General features: G+C 39.0%; 1 pseudogene; it reads left to right on the top strand.

Annotated features, from left to right (window-relative positions):
- LOC143741419 (uncharacterized) overlaps positions 1–11,332 on the top strand; it is a 30,334-nt pseudogene extending 19,002 nt beyond the window's left edge.
- Positions 11,333–21,651: the final 10,319 nt, after the last annotated feature.

Genomic DNA, 21,651 nt, shown 5'->3' with positions numbered 1-21,651 from the left:
AGAATCTTTTCACATGATCTAATATCTTATAGTCTTATGCCACTGATATTTTTTCTGTTAGGTTTTAACATGAAATGCTTAGGCGTTGAAAGTACTGCTATAGAAGTTTACACTAAAATGTACACTTTACACTACCACCTGTGTTAGCACTAATTCACAGCCGCTACTTCACAATAATCATGCATTAAAACAAAAAAAATTGGACCGTAAATTTGACATATTCAAGGGCTTTCTTTTGATTTTCTCCTTCCATTTATTACACAAAACAATGCAAAAACGGTGCCACTGTGCATCTTTTTTCTTTTAATAATTTTTGCACAAGAGCTAAAATCAAAGTTCATAAACCACTTAAGTCTCTACTACTGGGCTTACATCATTTTCACAAAGTTTCAAACAGTGGTACACAAATAGTTAAACAATCTCAGAACTTTTCTCAATGTATATTTTAAAGAATACATTTACATACTTGTGCTGTGTAGTAGTAACATAAGCCTTGTGAATTTATTTGTCCCAAAAAACAAGGTCTTCTTGAGTAGCAAAGAGGCAGCAAAAAGCTGCATCACAAACATGTTAATATCATGAACTGCAAAGAACCAAACAAAAGGGTAGGAAAGCCATGGAACTACAAACCCCTTCACACGTGCCATTTAATTCCCATCTGCATCTGGCATCTGCAAACAAAAGACAAAGAAAAAAGCTGTTAGTTTTGAGATCTATTGAAGCAGCCTTCAGAGACAGACTATTGATTGACTATAAATTGACCTATATAGGCTAAGTTGAGTTGTATTGTCTGTATTTGGGCTAATAATATAATATTATGACACTGCTGTTTTTTATTTGTAAACTACTCTTTAAGACGAAAACAGTAGATACTCATGTAATTACCATTAAATGAGAAATCTGACTGGTATGGGGCTCAACATTACGGTATGTATCTGATTGGCCATTGTGTTCATGTGCTCAACATGTATGTCTATGATTGGCTACAATGATAGACGCACCATTTATTTATTACAAAATAAATAAATAAATAAATAGTGAGACAGAAGAGAGCAAATGCTGTAAACAGCTCTGCTCTGAAGATCTCATTTTGAAGAGATTTGCAGATGATGTTTTGTAAAAGATAAGCTGGGATAACAGCAACAGTACTTGTAATTAGTGTTGTTGATGATAATACCAAATTAGTAAGGTAAAGACAGAAAACAAATTCGAATATTTTGAGCATTTCGATGCAGCTTATTAAAATTAATGTGCGGCCAATGATAATGATGAAGATTATGATTTGGCTATTGTGATTAAATCCGCCACTGGTGGACTGTAAAAGAATACAGAGAACTGCTTAATCAGTGGCTCTGTTTACATTCCTGAATGGGACACACACTGCTTCAAGGGTGTGCAGTAAGTTGGAGCCGTTTGCAAGCTCACAGTGATCAAACTATAGTCAAGGACAGGTGTCTGATGCTGTAGTTGAGGCTGACACATGAACCCACTAGATGACAGAGAGTGTTTTAATTGTGGTCAGCAGGACCATCTAACATGTAACTGTAAATGCCCACCGAGAAGGTGTAATAAACAAAGGGTAATTAAGTGAAGAATGTAATATTTTTGTTTCAGAGGCAGAGAAAGATGTCTGGAGGAAATTTGTCTGAAGGACAACGTTTGGGTTAGTGTTGATGGCAAACTTTATAAAAACACTATGTTAAATGTTATGTTAAATTGATGCTCGAGTTGTGTCGTGCATCAAGAGGGAGATGGTATAACAATTGCCAAATATGGTTTATTAAGGGGTTCACATTTGCTGAATAAATGTTGGGAGAACACTAGGGGTAATTTGATAAAAGCCCTGAAAGAAGCCATTTTTTCTGCCTAACAAAATGGATGTCTGTGAGTGTGCCGCACACACCAATAACAAAGATTGTTTCAACAGGAAACGCCAGGGCATCGAAGGCCACGGGAGAACAGTAGACAAAAGAAACTACGTACTTTACTATCTGACAATAACCTCGAAATCTGTTTCTCTTTACAGAGAGCATGCAGGATTGGGAGACAGGGCAAAATGTGCCCACCAAAATAATGGTTATGGATGAATTTGGCTAACTGTCCTGGCCTGGGTTATTAGTGTGGCAGAAAGGTGCTACACCTGCGCAGCGCATAACTTAAAATTTTCCTTTTACAGAATGTCAGGAAGGATTGGATCAAACAGAACTAATTCTGTTCCAAATGTATAAATATTGTGTGGACATGAGGACAGGGGTTGAGTGTTTTTCAGGGTAAAAGGACCCCGAGTGCTATTAAGTGAGCAAGAAATTATCCGGAGATAATGTTTCAGGTTGTTGATTCCACAGGTCACACCAAAGGGGAGCGGTCAAGCGGTCACTAACAAAATACTTAAGGTCTCCATTCACAGGTGACAGTTCACTCCAGTGGGGGTGCGGTCGTGATTTAAGGGAAAACCTTATAAGGATCAGAAAATGGTTGGAGAGTGTGACACCTGGGTCCAAGCCTCTCACCTACACCAACAGGCCACAACCATCCCATAGTCCATGGGGCGAACGAGATGATCAACACGCCTGGAGGAGGATGTGAACCAACTAATGGTTTAAGAATGTGGTTTTGTGATTATTTTGAGGATTTGATTCGATTAAATCAAAATAGGGCTTAGTATTGATATACACTAGATCAAAAGATTTGATTGGTTACTTATTCATTAGGAAATATTTAAGGAAAATGTTTTTGGGAAGAGAAGATCTATTAATTAATGTAAACACTAGGGATAATTGTTGAAGCTTATTAAGTAGAACCACAGCATGTTTGAATTAAAAGTTAAAGGTAAAAGAACACGGAACGTCCGTGGGGCGAACGAGATGATCAACACAACTGATGGTTTAAGTTTAACAGAAGAATCTGTTCTTGTGACGATTTTGTTTGATTGAATCAAACTAGGTATTGATTTGATTGTAAATGTAGAAAATATATTGATTGTGTCCGTAATGGAAATATTAGAGTTAATTTCGAACAACTACATTGGTTAAAAGAATGGAAAAAAAAAAATATAAAACCTTTTCTGGATAGATTTTATTAAATATGGTGTTAAATAGAGCTTACTAAGTAAAACCATTGGCTGAATCGAGTTAAAAGTTAAGAAAATATGGTTAGGAAAATGGAGGCGATGTATGGAAATGGGCGTGGACTGATGGTAAATGGATAAGATTGGTTAATCTTTGGGGGGTTGGGGGTACTGTACTACCAATTTCAGCGATAGGATTATCAATATTGTTATGTTTACCATGCATTATAATGTGTCTCCAGCTCAGTACAGAGACTGGTTAAAGCTGGGAGTCTGTTCAATTGGATGAACAAAATATGATGATACAAGTAGTGGGAGCTACTGTGACATGTGTTAAAGTGTATGTTTCCTTTTCTTTTTCTTTATTTCTATGAATGTTTTTGATATGAACAGAAGGTTAAAAGCTGTGGTTATCCGCTATGTGTTGACGTACAAGGAGAGGGGTCGAAATGAGGGATTTTATTCTACTTTTATTTCTTCGTATTTCTTAGCCTGTTGAAATGCCATGTGGGTTTCAAGATGTGTAATGATAACCAGGGTGTTAAATTGATGTGTTTCCTACTTAAACTATACACTATTTCTTGTTTATACTGAGGTGACTGAGGGTCCGACCTAGGTCGGGAGTGCAATAACAGTGCTTATTCATTCAGCCCGGCCGCAGATAAAGTCTTTACTTGCTTGCTAATACTTAAGGGACTATCCCCACAAAAACAGCCTAAGCTTTTTACTTTTCCAAATGTTATTTCACAAATGTTTAAGAGAGTGGTCAGTGAAAACCAGAGATGAAGAGTATAAGTGTGATGATATGACTTAAAATTTGTCTTATTGTTTATTATTGTGATTATGGGTAATCATAATGATAAAAAGTGAGGAGTTGTGGTGGCAATTTTAATGATATTCATTGATCTTTAGTAAAATATAGATGATTCAAATAATGTCACATGTGTGTCTCTCACTTGTAGTGAGAGAAGATTCTGTTTATGTACCTGGGGAGGCAGAAGGGGGAGACACTCCAGAGAACAGACGAACAAGGACCTCTGACCTAGATGTCAGAAGGCCATTTGGTGCAGGGGAGCTTAGTGGGCCAACTAGTGACGTCTATGGAAAACTACTGGGAGGAAGGCTCTGGGGGGAAGAAGGCCTTGAAACTAAGATAAAAGCTAGTTCAGTCTGTCTGGGGGTGTGTCACTCTTCTGCACAGGGTAACAACTGTGTATTAGACTGCTCCTATTCTTGCAAGAATAAATACTTCTATTTTATATAATTTGACTCTGAGTGTCTCTTACGCAGTGATGTTTGTTTAAGATGAATTTTTGCCACAACAAGTGGTTCTGAACTTTTAGGGTCATGCATTAGTCTCTCACCACAAGTGTGCCAAAATGTCACAGAGCCTCTGCTTAACCTGACCCCAACCTTCCAGCTTACCAAAGACTATGAAAAACCAATGGACACTATGAGAAACCACCTCTAACCCCTCCAACCACCCACGAACGCCGTCTGCACCCACCGACAACCGGTGCCCCAGACAACTGTAGTCAAAAAGCACACGCTGCGTGCACAGGACAACACTCTGTGTTATGCACCTGATGACATCGCTGCGCCAAAGCTTGTGGTGCCACAGTGCAAAAGGGGGGGGGGGGGGGGTCATGCCAGTGTATGGCCATGACGCACCATGTGCTGCACACCGCAGCACCAGAACACCGAAGCAAGTGGCATACCGGCGTCCTCGAAGCGGAAAGACTGTCCTAGCCAACAAAGGATGACAGTCGCTGAGATCTTTCCTCCCTTTCTCTCTCCCTCTCCCCTTTGTATGTTCCAGGATGCTGCTGTGGTTAGTCTTCCTGTGCCTCCAGCCAACCAGAGGACAGCCGCAGTCGGTCATCTCACCAGGTCCGGTATCAGGCAGCGTCCCGAAGGAACAACCGGGACTCCTTATCACCAACTGCAGGACCCACACCCAGAGAGTGTATGTTCGACTCCACTCCCTCGCCCACGCTTTCCTGCTTGGAAGCGCAAACACGGAGACCAAGTATATCTAAGAGTCGTCGGCTCGCGTGGATCGCGGCTGTAAGACGACCAAACATAACCTTCCACAGTATCCCAATGTCGATGAGAGTGTGTTCCCTGCATTTTCATTCTGGTAAGTTAAAGATGATGTACGATTTTCTTTTTATAAATTGTTTCTTTCTTTCTACTGCGACACCACATACATACACATGAATGCGCGCGCACACAAACATAACACAACATTATTGTTCTATATATTTTAAACACTTCTGCTATGGGATGATAATTTTGATTGTGTTACCAGGAAAACCAGCAAATGAAATGTACAACTCGCATCCGGATTGGGCACCATCACTAAACCTGGGCCACACTGACATAAAGGTCACAAAGACTGCACGCTATGAGAGACAGGAAACGAGAAAACGGCAAAGGACTGACAGTACACCTGCGATGGATGAGACAGTTATTGATGACCTTGTTCCACCAGGTAACCCAGACAGTAAAAATAATTTGGCCAAGATCTGGCCCAAACACTTCCAAGTTCTGGGCCAGATCCGCGCAACGGACCTGGGCCGGTGTCTTTTGGCACGACGGGCCAATACTGGCACAGTTCCGTTTTTTCCTCATCTGGACCAGAACTGGGCCAGCTCCAGATTTCTTTATGGCGATTTGGCCCAAATGTGGGCCACATCTTGTCCAGCTCTGTTTTGGATCAGGGCCAGCTCATTTTGTAGACTGTACACACAGACACACTCACTCTCTCTTTAAGAAGTATACATATCTAGAATTTCAAGAATCTTTTCACATGATCTAATATCTTATAGTCTTATGCCACTGATATTTTTTCTGTTAGGTTTTAACATGAAATGCTTAGGCGTTGAAAGTACTGCTATAGAAGTTTACACTAAAATGTACACTTTACACTACCACCTGTGTTAGCACTAATTCACAGCCGCTACTTCACAATAATCATGCATTAAAACAAAAAAAATTGGACCGTAAATTTGACATATTCAAGGGCTTTCTTTTGATTTTCTCCTTCCATTTATTACACAAAACAATGCAAAAACGGTGCCACTGTGCATCTTTTTTCTTTTAATAATTTTTGCACAAGAGCTAAAATCAAAGTTCATAAACCACTTAAGTCTCTACTACTGGGCTTACATCATTTTCACAAAGTTTCAAACAGTGGTACACAAATAGTTAAACAATCTCAGAACTTTTCTCAATGTATATTTTAAAGAATACATTTACATACTTGTGCTGTGTAGTAGTAACATAAGCCTTGTGAATTTATTTGTCCCAAAAAACAAGGTCTTCTTGAGTAGCAAAGAGGCAGCAAAAAGCTGCATCACAAACATGTTAATATCATGAACTGCAAAGAACCAAACAAAAGGGTAGGAAAGCCATGGAACTACAAACCCCTTCACACGTGCCATTTAATTCCCATCTGCATCTGGCATCTGCAAACAAAAGACAAAGAAAAAAGCTGTTAGTTTTGAGATCTATTGAAGCAGCCTTCAGAGACAGACTATTGATTGACTATAAATTGACCTATATAGGCTAAGTTGAGTTGTATTGTCTGTATTTGGGCTAATAATATAATATTATGACACTGCTGTTTTTTATTTGTAAACTACTCTTTAAGACGAAAACAGTAGATACTCATGTAATTACCATTAAATGAGAAATCTGACTGGTATGGGGCTCAACATTACGGTATGTATCTGATTGGCCATTGTGTTCATGTGCTCAACATGTATGTCTATGATTGGCTACAATGATCAACGTTTCAAAAACATGTCGTCTTTTCCGAGCGCTTACCACTGATAGATGGATCCACTGATAGACGCTTGCTTTCAAACTCTGTGTAAGCGTTCAAGGAAGATGACATGCTTTTGAAACATTGTATTCAATCAGAGACCTATGTTGAGCTTGTCAGAGCAATGGCAAATCACAGACTTAAATGTTGAGCGTGAGAACACAATAGCCAATCAGAGGCGTTTAAGAATTTGTTCAACAGCGCTAAAAATGCTAGAGGGAAATGCTGGTATTGTCACAATTGAAAAAAAAAATTGTACCGATTTGGTACCGAAGTCATTACTTTTGACAACACTAGTTCAGACACCAGTGGGTGTTTGAAATAGCTTCCGATTGCGATCTGACGGGGATTCTGTTCACCATAAGGCAGAAATATATTTATATTGGATGCTAAAGGCAACTTATGCTAACCATTACCATAATAATTACACATTATGCTGCAAATTAAAATGACCAGATTTTTTTTTTTAATTTGGTAATTTTACAAGAATAAATGCAGTGGAGTTTGCCACTATTGTAATGTTATACTGATGAAAAACAGTAATAGCTAAAAACACAAACTGCCACTAAGGAGGCTTTCACACCGGAGCAACCTTTTCATAGTTAACGTTAGACAGATCATAAACTAATGAACACAGAGAATGTGAGCTTAATGTTCTGCACGCATCTGAATTAGACTTTGAGAAATCTTTCCATTAGTTCTTGGGGAAGCACCCTGATGGCTTGTAAATTGTGAAAGCCCCCCTTATGCTGCTTCTATCTGAAATTTACCTCAGTCAATGCCTCTTTGGCTCTTGCACGTTCTTTCCGTCCGCCGCCACGGTCAGAGGCAAGATTAAACCAACGGATCGCGTAAGAATCTCTTTGTCAGTATCTGCTGCACCGGTAGAGGACTGGTTACTCCTTACAGCTCCTGTTGGAAAAAAAACAAAAAAGGGCCACAAACATCTCCAACTTCCTCAAACTAATAAGCTCCTAATTGATAGTTCTTCAGTAATGTAGATAATTTAAGGGATAAACAGGTATTTCAACTATTTAAATGTTAATTTAAAGGGAAACATACACAAACAAACAACAAAAATCAATATCTGTGGCACCTGACGATACATTGAGGTTTTATTGTTTTGCCAGTATACAGTATGTTTTATGACTCTCAAAGTGAGGGTAGCATTGACTTCCATTATAAGAATCACAGAGGAACTGACTGTTTTCAGCTAAACATTTTTACTGTTAAACTGAAGAAGAAAAAAATGACACCTACATCTTGAATAGCCCTAGAGTGAGTAAATTAACAGCAAATAAAAAATTTGGGTGAACTATCCCTCTAAATTAATCAGAATCAGATATCACAAAAGTAGTTTTATGTCTGATGGGACTGAATTACTAAAGTAAGAAATTAATTTTAAGAAATAGTAATATTGTTGTGAAGAAAGGTAAGACCCAAAAGCAAAATGCAAATAACTGTCTTTAATTAAGAGAGTGTACACAGTCCAACGGAAATATGTCTTGAGATAAATAACAGAAAAACAGCCGTAAATGCTGACGCTCCAATAACATAAAATGAGAAAGACTCTCTTTCAAGTAGACAGCGGCAAACAGTCTGAGAACAGGATTCGGCGGGCTCTGTTCACTGATTCCTTAGAGATGGAGCGTTCTTATGGTTGGAGAGATGGACGCTCTGGCGTTCGTCGGCAGCAGGCGGGCTGGACAGAGTGTAGAGCAAAGGTTAGAATAGAATAAATAGAGATTTACCTGAGCCAGGCTGGATGACGGATGGAACTCAAACAAGACAGGACTCGGATAGGACAGGAACAGCAGGTCGGAAGATGCCGCTAGCATGGGTAGAGTACGAAATAATCTGGCAAAGAAACAGGGAAAGGGAGAGCATGAAGTAGCACAAACTATTAGAGGAGAGAGAGAAAAGGTGTGAGAGAATGGGTGTGATTAGTGTAACTAGAAACAGCTGAGGATGATTGTAGGTGCATGAGGTGTGATGTGAGTGTGTAACCAGAAGAGGGAGACAGAGAAGGATACCAGACTCATGAGAAATATCTTAGCCATAAATATGATTTAGGTTGTGAAGATGGTTTACGAAATACTCTAACACTCAACTTCTTGGTATCATATCATACTTAGCCTACTGATGTAAAAAATGTAAACGTTTCCAAACTTTTGGCAGGTAGCAGCTAAGTTACTGTAGTGAACTTTTTCCTTGTAGAAAAGTTAGAAGCTCAGACCAGGAGACGGAGGAAGTTTTCCAAGCAGAAGTTCTTTTATTGCTTGTCGGTAGCTGCAGTCATTCCAACATCGTCTAACTTCTTGAGTCAAACATTGTAATATATATACATTATAAGAGGGAGGGATTACATTGTGATGGTGGAAACTCCTATACCAGTTTAGTAACCTGTATTAAAAGAGAGAGGGAAAAACTTATTCAAACCCTGAGACTCCAGAACAGGAGTGACAGGACTCTCTCTTACTAAGACAAAAGCTTAGCGAGAGTCTCCAAGAGTTTCATTAACATGTTTCATTTAACTTACAATAGAAAGAAAACCCGTCTGACAGCTGTATATAGAGACACAGAATAAGACAGGAGTTTCGTGCTCCACAGCTGAATGCTAAATTCAAGTTATAGAACTTTCTCAGTTTATATATGAAACTAAATTAAACATTTGACAAAGTTGTATTCCTTCAGTTACTTCTCAAATCTCTTTTAAAATGAGGGTCTTGCAGGACACCTTAGCTAGGTTGTATAACGTAAAGCAAGCCTATCACTGAAATTAACGTTACTACGCAGCACATTTAAAGAAAATAAAAAATGTATAATAGTTCATAATAATAAATAGAAGCAGTTAAATTCGTCAATTACATATAATTACAGTCTTCTGGGCCGTCTTCATGTTAGCATGCTCTCCTCTGATAACATTAGAGTCAGCTAATACTATTCAAAACCGATTAAAGGAGCAAAAAAACCTTTTAAGTTAACGAGTATACAACATAATCAAGAAATTCATTCATTAATAGCAGTTTGAGCTTACCTTGGTGAAGATTTTGAGGTAGGATGCCCGCGAGTTCCGACTGTGGCTGCCTCCTCTTCGTTCTGCAGAAAGAAAAATCGTGCGCTCGCATCACGGATACGGCCCGAATCTGCTATGCGATTGTTGTTCCCGCGCACTAAAACCCGGGCCCGTGCTGGATCTTTATTAGAGCAGTGAAACGGACGTGACTGTAACACGGATTTGCCGGTTTAGAGACGGATTCGCCTGCTGTCTGGGAAGCCTTACAGAGCCAGCAGATAAAAGACCTTATATTGTTTTTGTTGCAGCTGCATGTGGCACATTTTGCTAAAAAAAATCCTTATCTGATCCACAGTGGAGACACCAGCACCAGTAGAGGATGGAGCTGACCAGAGACTGCTGACAGAATGTGACTTCTGTCAGTGTCGGCGCGATGAAATCGACCGTCTGGTGGAAGAGAACGGGGCCCTGAAATGTGAGCTTGGCCAGAGAAAAATGGATGAACATTTCCTGAAGGATGACAATGTCAAAGTGAAGTACTACACAGGACTTCCAGACCTTGAAGTTGTCATGGGTGTTCTAGCCGGTGTTAGACCGTACATGACACAGAGTAGTAAGTACTGTTACCTTTTCAGATGCTTTTCCTGACTCTCATGCTACTTAGACTAAATTTACCAATACAACACCTTGCCCACCTCTTTTGTGTAGACAGAAAAACTGTTTCCAAAACCTCCAGTAACATCATCAATTTTTTGCATGCACGCATCAGCCCTTTGATTAACTGGCCAGGGCGAGATGCGTTGCGTGCAACTATGCCCCATCAGTTTGGGGAGGCCTTTGGGAAGCGTGTTGCCTTCATTCTGGACTGTTTTGAAATATTCATACAGAGACCATCAAATCTTAAAGCTCAAGCTCAGTCATATTCCCACTACAAACACAACACAACTATGAAGTACCTTATTGGTATTACACCGCAGGGCTCAATTTCATTCATTTCCAAGGGATAGGGGGGTTGGGGGGGCGCGTCAGTGATAAGCACATAACTGATAACTGTGGGATTCTGGACACACTGTTACCTGGGGATTTGGTGTTGGCTGATCGCGGCTTTGACATACAGGACAGTGTTTGACATACAGAACATACAGGACTTATGTGTGCCGAGGTAAAGATCCCTGCTTTCACAAAAGGACGCTGTCAACTGGATGCAAGAGATTTGGAGAGCACAAGAAAAATTGCCCACCTCCGAATTCATGTGGAAAGGGTGATTGGAACTGTCCGCAACAAGTACACTATTTTGTCAAATAAAGTACCGATTCACATGGTGTTGCCATGCAAGGATGAAAACATGACATTCCTCGATAAGATTGTGTCTGTATGTTGTGCCTTGACAAACATGAGCCCTGGTGTTGTGCTGAAATAAATGTGCATTAAATACAGCCATAAGTGTCTGTTGTTCCAATCCCACAATCTTCACAATAAACATACTTAAATGCATGTGTCTTATAAACAAGAAACAATAACAGTACGATGTGCAAAAGCAAGAGGTGTCACACAATCAGATGTTTTTCAGTGTTTATTTGCAAGTAGTGCAACCTGAAAACACAGAACAGTGCAGTGCAGTTGGAATGCTTCAAGGTAAAAGGTTACAAATAAAAAATGGACACAGAAAATGGGAGTGCCATTTCTTATATAAAAATAATAAATACAATTTTTTTTAATAAATTCTTTCAATACTATAAATAAATAGGTATCTATAAAATAACAACAATGGACACATAGAAAATGGAGGTAGTGCAAATTATAAATATAGTAAACAATTCAATAATGGATACAAATAGAATTGGAGGCAGTGCAGTTTCTTATGTAATAATAATAAATACAAATTTTTTATAAATTCTTTCAATACTATAAATAAATAGGTATCTATAAAATAACAATGGACACAGAAAATGGAGGTAGTGCAAATTATAAATATAGTAAACAATAACATTTCAATAACGGATACAAATAGAATTGGAGGCAGCGCAATTTCTTATGTAATAATAATAAATAAAATTTTTTATCAATTATTTCAATACTATAAATAAATAAGTATCTATAAAATAACAATGGACACAGAAAATGGAGGTAGTGCAAATTATAAATATAGTAAACAATAACAATTCAATAACGGATAATATACTAATAATATAATAATACAGTAAATATAAGTTTCTTATAATTTCTTTCCATGCTATAAATAAATAGGTATCTATACAATATATAATATATGTATATATAATATACAATATATGTCTTTAGACAGCTGTGTGACTACCTACATGCATCACAAAACCAGGAGTCACCTGCTGCAGTGGTTGCATCAAGTCCAAAGCAGGAAAGGTGGAACCACTGCAGCGCACAGTTCTTGTTGTCACACGCAACCATGTCATACAGTTCCTCAGGCCCTTGGCACACGCACCACATTTTCTCTTTATTTTCTGTGGTCCTCTTCCTCGCTCTCTTTTGCCCTCTTACTTGTGGGACTGTTACAGTGTTACGAGATTTTACAGCCAAAACTTTTGAGGGCTGCGGTGTGGAGTCATCTTGTGTGTAGTGGCGGCAAATGAGCTCAGGGAGGGAAACCTTCAGGGAAAATTCCTGTGCCTTCTGCAGACATGACTGACAGAACCTGACATCTGGCATGACTCGGACAACAACGAGATCTTTCTGTGTCCACACCACAAAGTCACAGTATTTGGACTCAGTCACAAAGATGTGTCTGCACCAGTGTGTAGTATCTGTGGCCTCGTTTAAGTTGAAATGTGTTGTCCACAAGTTGGAGACAGAAGTCCCCGTCACCATCACAAGCCTCCTGGACAGTGGTATTCTTGTGCTTTGCTGGACACTTTATTTCCAGGCAGCCTTTCCCACAGCAGATACAGTGAAGTAATCCATCGGGTGAAGCGCCTACTTGTGGAAACCCAGGGTTGATGTAGAATCCAGACAGCTCAATTTTCAGGTCAGTGTGGTGTGGTGCTTGTTTGGCCTGATAAGCACTCCTTGCAGTCTCCTCATGCTCAATTCCCCATCTTGTGTCTTGTGTAGTTAACAGTGCTGTTGGGTATGGCAATGATGACCCATGGCTTCAGAGGAGTCTCATTGATGCGTTGAGAGTGCAAGACCTGAGGAGACATAAATATACATACATTACACATTTGTCTATTTGTCTTAAAACTGAAAAAAAAAGCATGACATGACATATAAATTACATTTATATAACGACAGTAAAGTATAACATCTGAATATTAATTTATATAGCTTAAGTCAACATTAAAAATAAGGGAAATTTCCCAGTTACTCACCTAAAAATTTGTGAAAATTTCAACATTCATCTTTCTGTTCCTATCCCTCTGCTGACAGCAAAAATTCGTATTAAAAAACTGCTGCATTAACTAAGCGAGTTGTGAAGCTAGGTCTAACGTGACTTTGCTTACAGATTGGTGTGAAATCGTGCTCTCACAACCACCACGCTGTTATCTTAAAAAGGCCAACATCACGCTAAGGTTGCCTTCAAGTAAGCAAAACGATGCTTTGAAAACATCTGTTTCGCTGGAAGGGCAAGGGGGTAGCAACAGGACAACAGTACAGAGACTTACAGGTCCGATGGAAGGGCTAACGTTAATGTTATGAAAGTAATAAAACGGGAGGGTTGACAGCTACTAACTACTCTTTTGAAACACATAAGTTAGTTAAAAGTACATGTGTTAATAGTAACTGTTAGTGCTAACAACCAAAGTAGCAGCTAAGTGGAGCGTAGCTTACCTTTGTCCGGATTATTGTGTTCCCACTGTTTGCCGGTTTTATGATCTCCAGCTCCTGAACCCATCCGTTTGTGAAATGCACATGAGACTCAAACGACTTGTAGCTTCGGAACTGTTCTGTAGTGTATGCGCTCACACCACAAACAAAGTAGCCGAAGATGTCGTTTATGGAAAACTGCGGCAGCAAGTCATCGTCTGTGCTCCACTCTTTGTTGCAAATTTCGTATGGATCTAAACCATTAATAGTGCATGTTCATGAGTTCATGTTCATGACAGTTCATGACATTGCAGAAGACTGTGTATTAGAATCAGAACCAACTCAAAACTCACACAGATTCCATCACAAATGATACACAAAGCAGTTATGACTCTAGACTCCCTAGGACAGATGACCATTTAGAATCTGTTTGCACAGATGACATTGGAGAAGTGACAGAGAGACAACATGTTTCAGAGCCTGACTCTGAATCAGAATCTGAGTTTGCAGATGAGCCAGTCAGCCTTGTTGAAAGTTTAGCCAATTGGTCTGTACAGTTTGGTGTTTCTTTAGTAGCCCTCACAGCCCTCCTTTGTTTGTTGAGATTGTACCACCAAGAACTGCCCAAGGATGCTGGGAACCATCCTTAAAACAAAAACTGAATACAAAATCCAGCAGAAATGTGGTGGTTTGTATCATTATAGAGCAATCCTGACAGCTATGCATAACACCCTAAACCAACTAATTGGAAAGATTGCAGATGGCTTTACTTTTAGATTGCAGATAAATATTGATGGATATTGACCTTATTTAAGAGTTCTAATTTACAGTTATGCCCCATTTTAGGACTTTTCTTGGGTTTCAAACTGAAAGAACCAGTTGTCATTGGGCTTTTTAGTGGTACAAAAAAACCAAATGCCCCTGATTCATTTTTGAGAGACTTTACCGATGAGTTAAAACAGCTGCAGGAAGGCTTCTTTTTTAGAGGAAAAAAGGTTTTCATTGAACTGGATTCTGTTATATGCGATACCCCTGCTAGATCTTTTGTAAAAAACACAAAAGCTCACAATGGATACCATGGTTGTGATAAGTGTCGCCAGCCAGGTGTTTATGTTAACGACAGAATGACATATCCCAGAAATGACTTTGTGTTACGGACTGATTTATCATTTTCAGACAGAGTTGACGAGGAGCATCATCATCATGGACCACATGGATTTTCGGGTCTAGATGTGGGCATGGTGACTAGATTCCCTTTAGATTACATGCACCTTGTGTGTTTAGGTGTCCCATTGAGACTGTTAAATATTTGGCTCAGGGGTCCTGTGAAGTTTCGCTTGTCCTCCAAATTTGTTGATCAGATTTCTCAAAGTCTAATTCAGGGTGAGGTCTCTGAGAGAGCTAGACCGTTGGAAAGCTACTGAACTAAGGCAATTTCTGTTGTATACTGGCTCTGTTGCTCTGGCACCATATTTAGATTGTGGTGTATATAATAAATTTATGTTATTGTATACTGGTATTTGCATCCTTGTCAGTCCTCAGCTGTGTTCTTTGTTTAACAATTATGCAAACACGCTACTTACAACATTTGTAAGTCATTTTGGGGAGCTTTATGGAAAAGATGCCTTAATGTATAATATGCATGGCTTGGTCCATCTGTCAGCTGATGCCCGACTGCATGGTTCTTTAGACTCTATCTCAGCTTTTCCATATGAAAATTACCTCCATAAACTGAAAAAGTTTGTGAGAAAGCCAGAATTTCCTCTTGCATAGGTAATAAGAAGGTTATCAGAGGTTGAAGACATCAAGACCGTCGAGCTGCCCTGTAAAGCTTTAAGAATGCAACATTATGTTGGACCTATTCCTGACGGCCTTCACGCTACAAGGCAGTACAGGCAGCTGTACAGGCAGCTGTAGACTGAACAGTGGTCAATGAAAGTTTCCACCGGCGATAATGTTTTTGCTGTAGACAAAGACATTTGTGTTATCTATAACATTGTTCAGTCTGTCAATGGCATATATATAGTATTTAAAGTTTTAACACAGATGGAATATTTCTACAACTATCCAATGAGGATGGATTTTCTCAGAGTATTTATTGTTTCTCAACCTACAGGACCGTTTAGGGTAGCCAACATATCCCAGATCTCTCACAAGTGTGTGCTCCTTCCTTACAAAGATAAATTTGTTGTCCTGCCCTTCTTTTACAGCCAAAGTTATAGTGCACAGATGGATTAGTTCTAGGACATAGCAACATTGTGACGGCCCAGATCCGGCCCACATCTGGCACATATGGAATGATGATGTTAACAGGCATATTAAGGCTGAGATGAGAACAGATTTTGTGGCTCAGATAAAGTCCAGGTCTGGTTTATTTATTTTCTCTTGGCTGACATGTGGCATTGCTATGGCCTGCTTGTCGCCCAGATCTGGCAAACAGGAGTGGACCACCCAAGGGTCGTCATTCAACACCACATGTGGACTAGATCATCATTCCCTGTGGGCCAGATCTGAGCAGTTACAATGTTGTTATGTGGGTAGGTGGGGCTGTAAAAAGTGAGGATTAAAGAGCAGAGTGGTGGGAGACAAAACAAAATTTATGCTGACTAAAGACTGACTTAACACTCAGAACTGACGAAGAGCTTACGAAGAGCTGTAGTACTCCACAAAGGTTTTCTGGAAACTTGTGGATTTTGACAATCCTAAAAGGCAACAGTTTTGAGATTTGGTGAGTGTGATATTCGTGCTTTTTTATATATATATATATATATGTATATATATATATATATATTCGAATTTTTTACCGACATTTAGGTTTGACCGTACGTCCCGATAACTGTTTATTCAACCAATATTTTTTATATATATATATATATATATATATATATATATATATATATATAAATACATATAATTTATTTTTTTGCTATAGCCTAACCTTCATAGGTAACAATTTGCAAGTCCCATTTGTTAACAAGGATGTATTAAGCTAGCTTTCATGAACTATATGCATTATTCAATTTACATTTTTATTGCATATATGAATATTTGAGCAATACAATTGACTGTTCGCAAAACCCCGCCCTCGAACAGTCCTCGTCCAATCCTAGCTCAGCAACCGTAACTAAGGAGAAGGACCCCCGTCAAACATTGCAATTTCAGCAAGATGGTGAAACAATGTGCCTATGGCACCTGCAAGTCTGACACCAAGTACCCCAAAAGTTTAGAAGGAGGGTCGTTTTTTTTTGCCTTTCCAAAGCCCAAGACCCAAGCGGAAAGATGCCAACAATGGATTAACGTTAAGCAGTGGGAGACCTCACTCACAGCTTAATGCCTCGAAGATTAATAAGCATACACATGTCTGCTCTAAGGTAACGTAACTGTTAAAGGGTTAGTTCACCCAAAAATGAAAATTCTGTCAGTAATTACTCACCCTCATGTTGTTCCAACCCCGTAAGACCCGGTCATCTTCGGAACACAAATTAAGATATTTTTTATGAAAGATGAGTGCTGGATCACTCCTCCACAGGTTTATGAACACTAACTTGCTGGCCCAGAAAATGTATTAAAGACATTGTTAATATAGTCCAAGTGACTACAGTGGCTCAATCTTAAATTTATAAAGCGACGAGAATACTTTTTGTGCTCAAAAACAAACAAAAATAACGACTTTATTCCACTTTTCATTTCCTTCTCTCTGGGCCTTGAGTCTTTTCACGTAGTGTTTAAGCATAGCGCGTCTGTATTGCACGTCACCACGTATAACACATGACCAGCTTCACCCAATAGTATTTGCCGATAACGATAGTTCCACCAATCAACTATCTGTACCGATTTATCTGCAAAAACGATGAATCGATTACTGATAATACTGATAATACCTACCATTAATGGAGAAGGAAATGCTTTCGACGTATTTGTGAGACCTTGAGAATGAATGTACACATGTAAACTTGTTTGTTCCCGATTAAACTTCACAGAGTAGCTAACTGTTAATCTAGTAATATGGATTTATACAAAAATGCTAATACATTTATTGAAAGAAAATGTCAAAAGGAGTGTTTCAAATATTGTGTGTCTTTTGGACAATCTTTTCAATTATTTAACAAATTGTGCAACAATTTCTTTTTTTAGATGTTTCTTCTCATCGAATTTATGGAAACAAAGACTGTCAACATCACATCTGAGTCATGGTTCAAGGATGGTGTCACTTGGTGGCCAAATTATAAAAGTGATGAACGTGTAAATAGAGCTATCCAAAAATGTGAAGAGCCAGGAGCAGACTGGACAAAGTTTGATGTTCGAGTCCTCTCAAGATCTGGTAAGGATCTGCTTTAGAAACATAATTATGTTATGAAATACACCAACTTTGTAAACCAATTTAACAGATTTTTTTTTTCTTTTATATTTTGTTAATCCTGATCAGGTGATTACCTTAAAGCAAGAGACAAACTGAGGGCCTCACTGACTTGTAATACCTCTGAGTTACAAACAGATGAAGAAGAGGAAGAAGTCATTAGGAAGAGAAAAATTAAGCCAAGGTTTATTATAATATTCCGAGACTGACACATATGCATAATTTAGAAATATATTTGTTAATTATAGTGTTGTCATAAGTACAGACTTTGATACCAAGTCGGTATTGAAATCTTCAAAGAATCTGATCAACAGCCCTCAAAATGCTAAAGGGAAAGGCTGTTATCGTCACATTTTTTAATTTTCAGTACCGACTTGGTACCAAAGTCGGAACTTGTTTTGACAACAGTACTATAGAGCTCACATATTAGGTTGTGCAAACATATTTTTTGCTATGGTGTAATTAGCTTTAATTATCAAAGCAAGCAATGTATTCTTTGTAGAGTGAATATTGTTTCTTACAGTACTACAGAGCTCAGGTGAAACAAAGATTCGTAGTACAGACTTAGTAGGCTCATTTAATATTTAGTGTGCCTAGTTGAGTGTACGCAGTTATTAAAGTTTTAAATAAATGTGTTAATGTTTGTAACCATGCCCAAAATAATCAATATGGTCCGTTGTAATTTGTTTGTTAGGCAAATCTTTGGTGATACAGATTCTGACAGTGAGCCAGAGGGTGGTATAAAGAGGAGATACCACAATCTCTCAACTTGTCTACTGCCACTTATTCCTCCACCTACTCCTGACATACCATTAAGTGAATCTTCTTCTTCCACTGGTATATTCCTGTATTTCCGTTGAATCATTTTTTAACCAATGTTTTTGTTAATATCTAGCTGTTTAGTTGTCACATTAAAGTTGCCCTTGCATGGATTATTTTATTATTTTAGAATGTTCCTGGGGTGCCCTTATAATGTTAGTATGTTTTTAGATGTTAGATTTAGATCAAAATTTGTTATAATTTAGAAATAAAAGGCATTATTCCTAGCCTGATTTTAGCCTCTGATTTGAACGCTCTGTTTGAAGGGGCGTGTCTGCTGTGGGACTTCAGTGTAAACGCCCACTGCTGTGATTGGCTGCTTTGAGACTTCAGTGTAAACGCCCACTGCTGTGATTGGCTGCTGTGAGACTTCAGTGTAAACGCCCACTGCTGTGATTGGCTGCTGTGAGACTTCAGTGTAAGCCTGTTGATCACGTGAATGAATATCTTATAATTGCAACGCAGTTTCTGCACTCTAGCTAATGATTTCACCAATGCACCCATGATGTAAATACAGTAAGAGCTTCACTGTGCAGCGTAACAGCGTCATTGATTTCATAACGAGTTTTGGCAAGTGTCCAGATAAACTCCAGCTGTGTGATTGACAGCTTGGGTGATTGGAAAGGGATTGTTCTTTGATCGCTATCTGTATATTAATCAAAGTTTAAGTACGATTATTTTCATCCTACTAAGAGAAATGACGTGAAGTTGATAGTTTAGTCACTGGCTTGATTTACTGTTGCATAAACAGTATTGAACGACTTCGAGAGAAAGATTATCTGTCTGAACTTGAACAATTACACATCAGACATTCACATAACCCAATGGTTCTTCAGAGTTAGTTAATGTGTTATTCACTTAAAAAAAACTAATTACTGTCATTTCCATGTTTCACAGCAGCAGCACCACCACCCTTTAATACAGCTGCAATGCCTTCCAGTCCTCTGCGCCACTGCTCTGTTGGATATGACCCAGATCTGATTCATCCTGAAGATGGATATTATACAGGTAAACCTTTTTTGCTTGCAAGCTTTGCTCATCAAAATGATAACTTATGGGCAAAAACAGTTAATCTTGCCTCTCCCTGGTCTCAGTGCCTCCAGTTGCTATGCCTACCTCTCAACTGCCATCACGCTCTATGGGCCACATCACTGCCACACCTCAAACGTCAAACGAGCATTCCTTTAGGTCCACGTTTAGACTGGGGAAGACGGGCACTGGACCTATTCCACGCTCTGGTAAAATCCTTTAAATTTAAAACATTCTGTGAGTAAAATTTTTCCAATTATATAGATGAAGAAAACTTTTTGGTCTTTAAATGCTTCCTTAACTCTTTTTGTAGCTGCTCAGCTGCACATTCTAACATTGTTAGAAAATCTTAAGGAACAGCAAACGCAGCTTGCCTTTGCGGTCCATAATCTTGCTGCACGACTGGGGACAGAAACTCCTGTGGCTGAAATGCCTCACGGTATTAGTGTTCCATTGGCCACTATGCCTGAAGTTGAGCAGTTGGAGGAGTGGCTGAAAGATTCAAAAAACGTACGGGCTAAACAAAACATGGTGTGTTTATTTTTATCATCTAAAGTGTCATGATTTGGTGTTTAATTTTGTTTCAATAAACTGCATTTGGGTTCTAAGTGCTTGCCTCCAATGGACCCTAGTTACATAAAGTTACTTCACGATTGCTGTGCAAATTTACTCTGTGCCTATAATAGTATTCACTGCTCTCATCTATATTTTCAGATCATTAATCAAAACAGAAAATAGAATTATACAGTTTTATGTCATGTATTTTTGTCTTTTCAGATATCTGCTCTGGGTGCTGTGGGAGGACAAAACGTCAAAAACATCACATGGAACATACTGCACAGGCTGTTCTCAGACTCCGTAGCTATACAACTAAACTGGAAAGGAGTCAATGGGAAGAAGTCTTTAAAAGAAAAGCAAACAAGAAGTTTGTTGATCAGTAAGTATGATATAATACCTTTAAGAAATAATAATAATAATAATAATTCATTACATTTATATAACACTTTTCAAGGCACTCAAAGCGCTCTACATAGAACGGGGAATCTCCTCAAACACCATCAATGTGCAACATCCACTTGGATGATGCGACAGCAGCCATATTGTGCCAGAACGCCCACCACACACCAGCTGATGGACAATGATGGACAAATGATGGACAAAGCCCAAGGGGCAGATTTGGCCAAGATGCCGGGGTTACACCCCTACTCTTTTTTTTTTTTTGAAGGACATCCTGGGATTTTTAATGACGACAAGAGAGTCAGGACCTCGGTTTAACGTCTCATCCGAAGGACAGTGCTCTTTGACAGTATAGTGTCCCCATCACTATACTGGGGCGTTAAGGACCCACACAGACCACAGGGTGAGCGCACCCTGCTGGCCTCACTAACACCTCTTCCAGCAGCAACCTGGTCTCCCATTCAGGTACTAACCAGGCTCAGCCCTGCTTAGCTTCAGTGGGCAACAAGTCTTGGGCTACAGGGTGACATGGCTATAGTAAACCATCTCCACAAATAATATTTATGGCTAAGATATAACTATTTCTTAAAATTAATTTCTTACTTTAGTAATTCAGTCCCATCAAACTACTTTTGTGATACAGTATCTGAGTTCACATTTTACAAGCCATTAGCGTGGTTCCCAAGAACTATTGGAAAGATTTCTCAGTCTAATTCAGAACGTTTCAAAAACATGTTTTCATCCAGCGCTTACACAGCGTTTGAAAGCAGGCGTCTATCAGCGGATCCATCTATCGG

Source organism: Siphateles boraxobius, unplaced genomic scaffold (genome assembly GCF_051911475.1).
Source record: "Siphateles boraxobius isolate OS27281-9 unplaced genomic scaffold, OSU_SipBor_1 19, whole genome shotgun sequence".
Lineage (NCBI taxonomy): Eukaryota > Metazoa > Chordata > Actinopteri > Cypriniformes > Leuciscidae > Siphateles > Siphateles boraxobius.
Note: the sequence above shows the minus strand (reverse complement) of the source record. Positions and strands in the feature narration are given on the sequence as shown.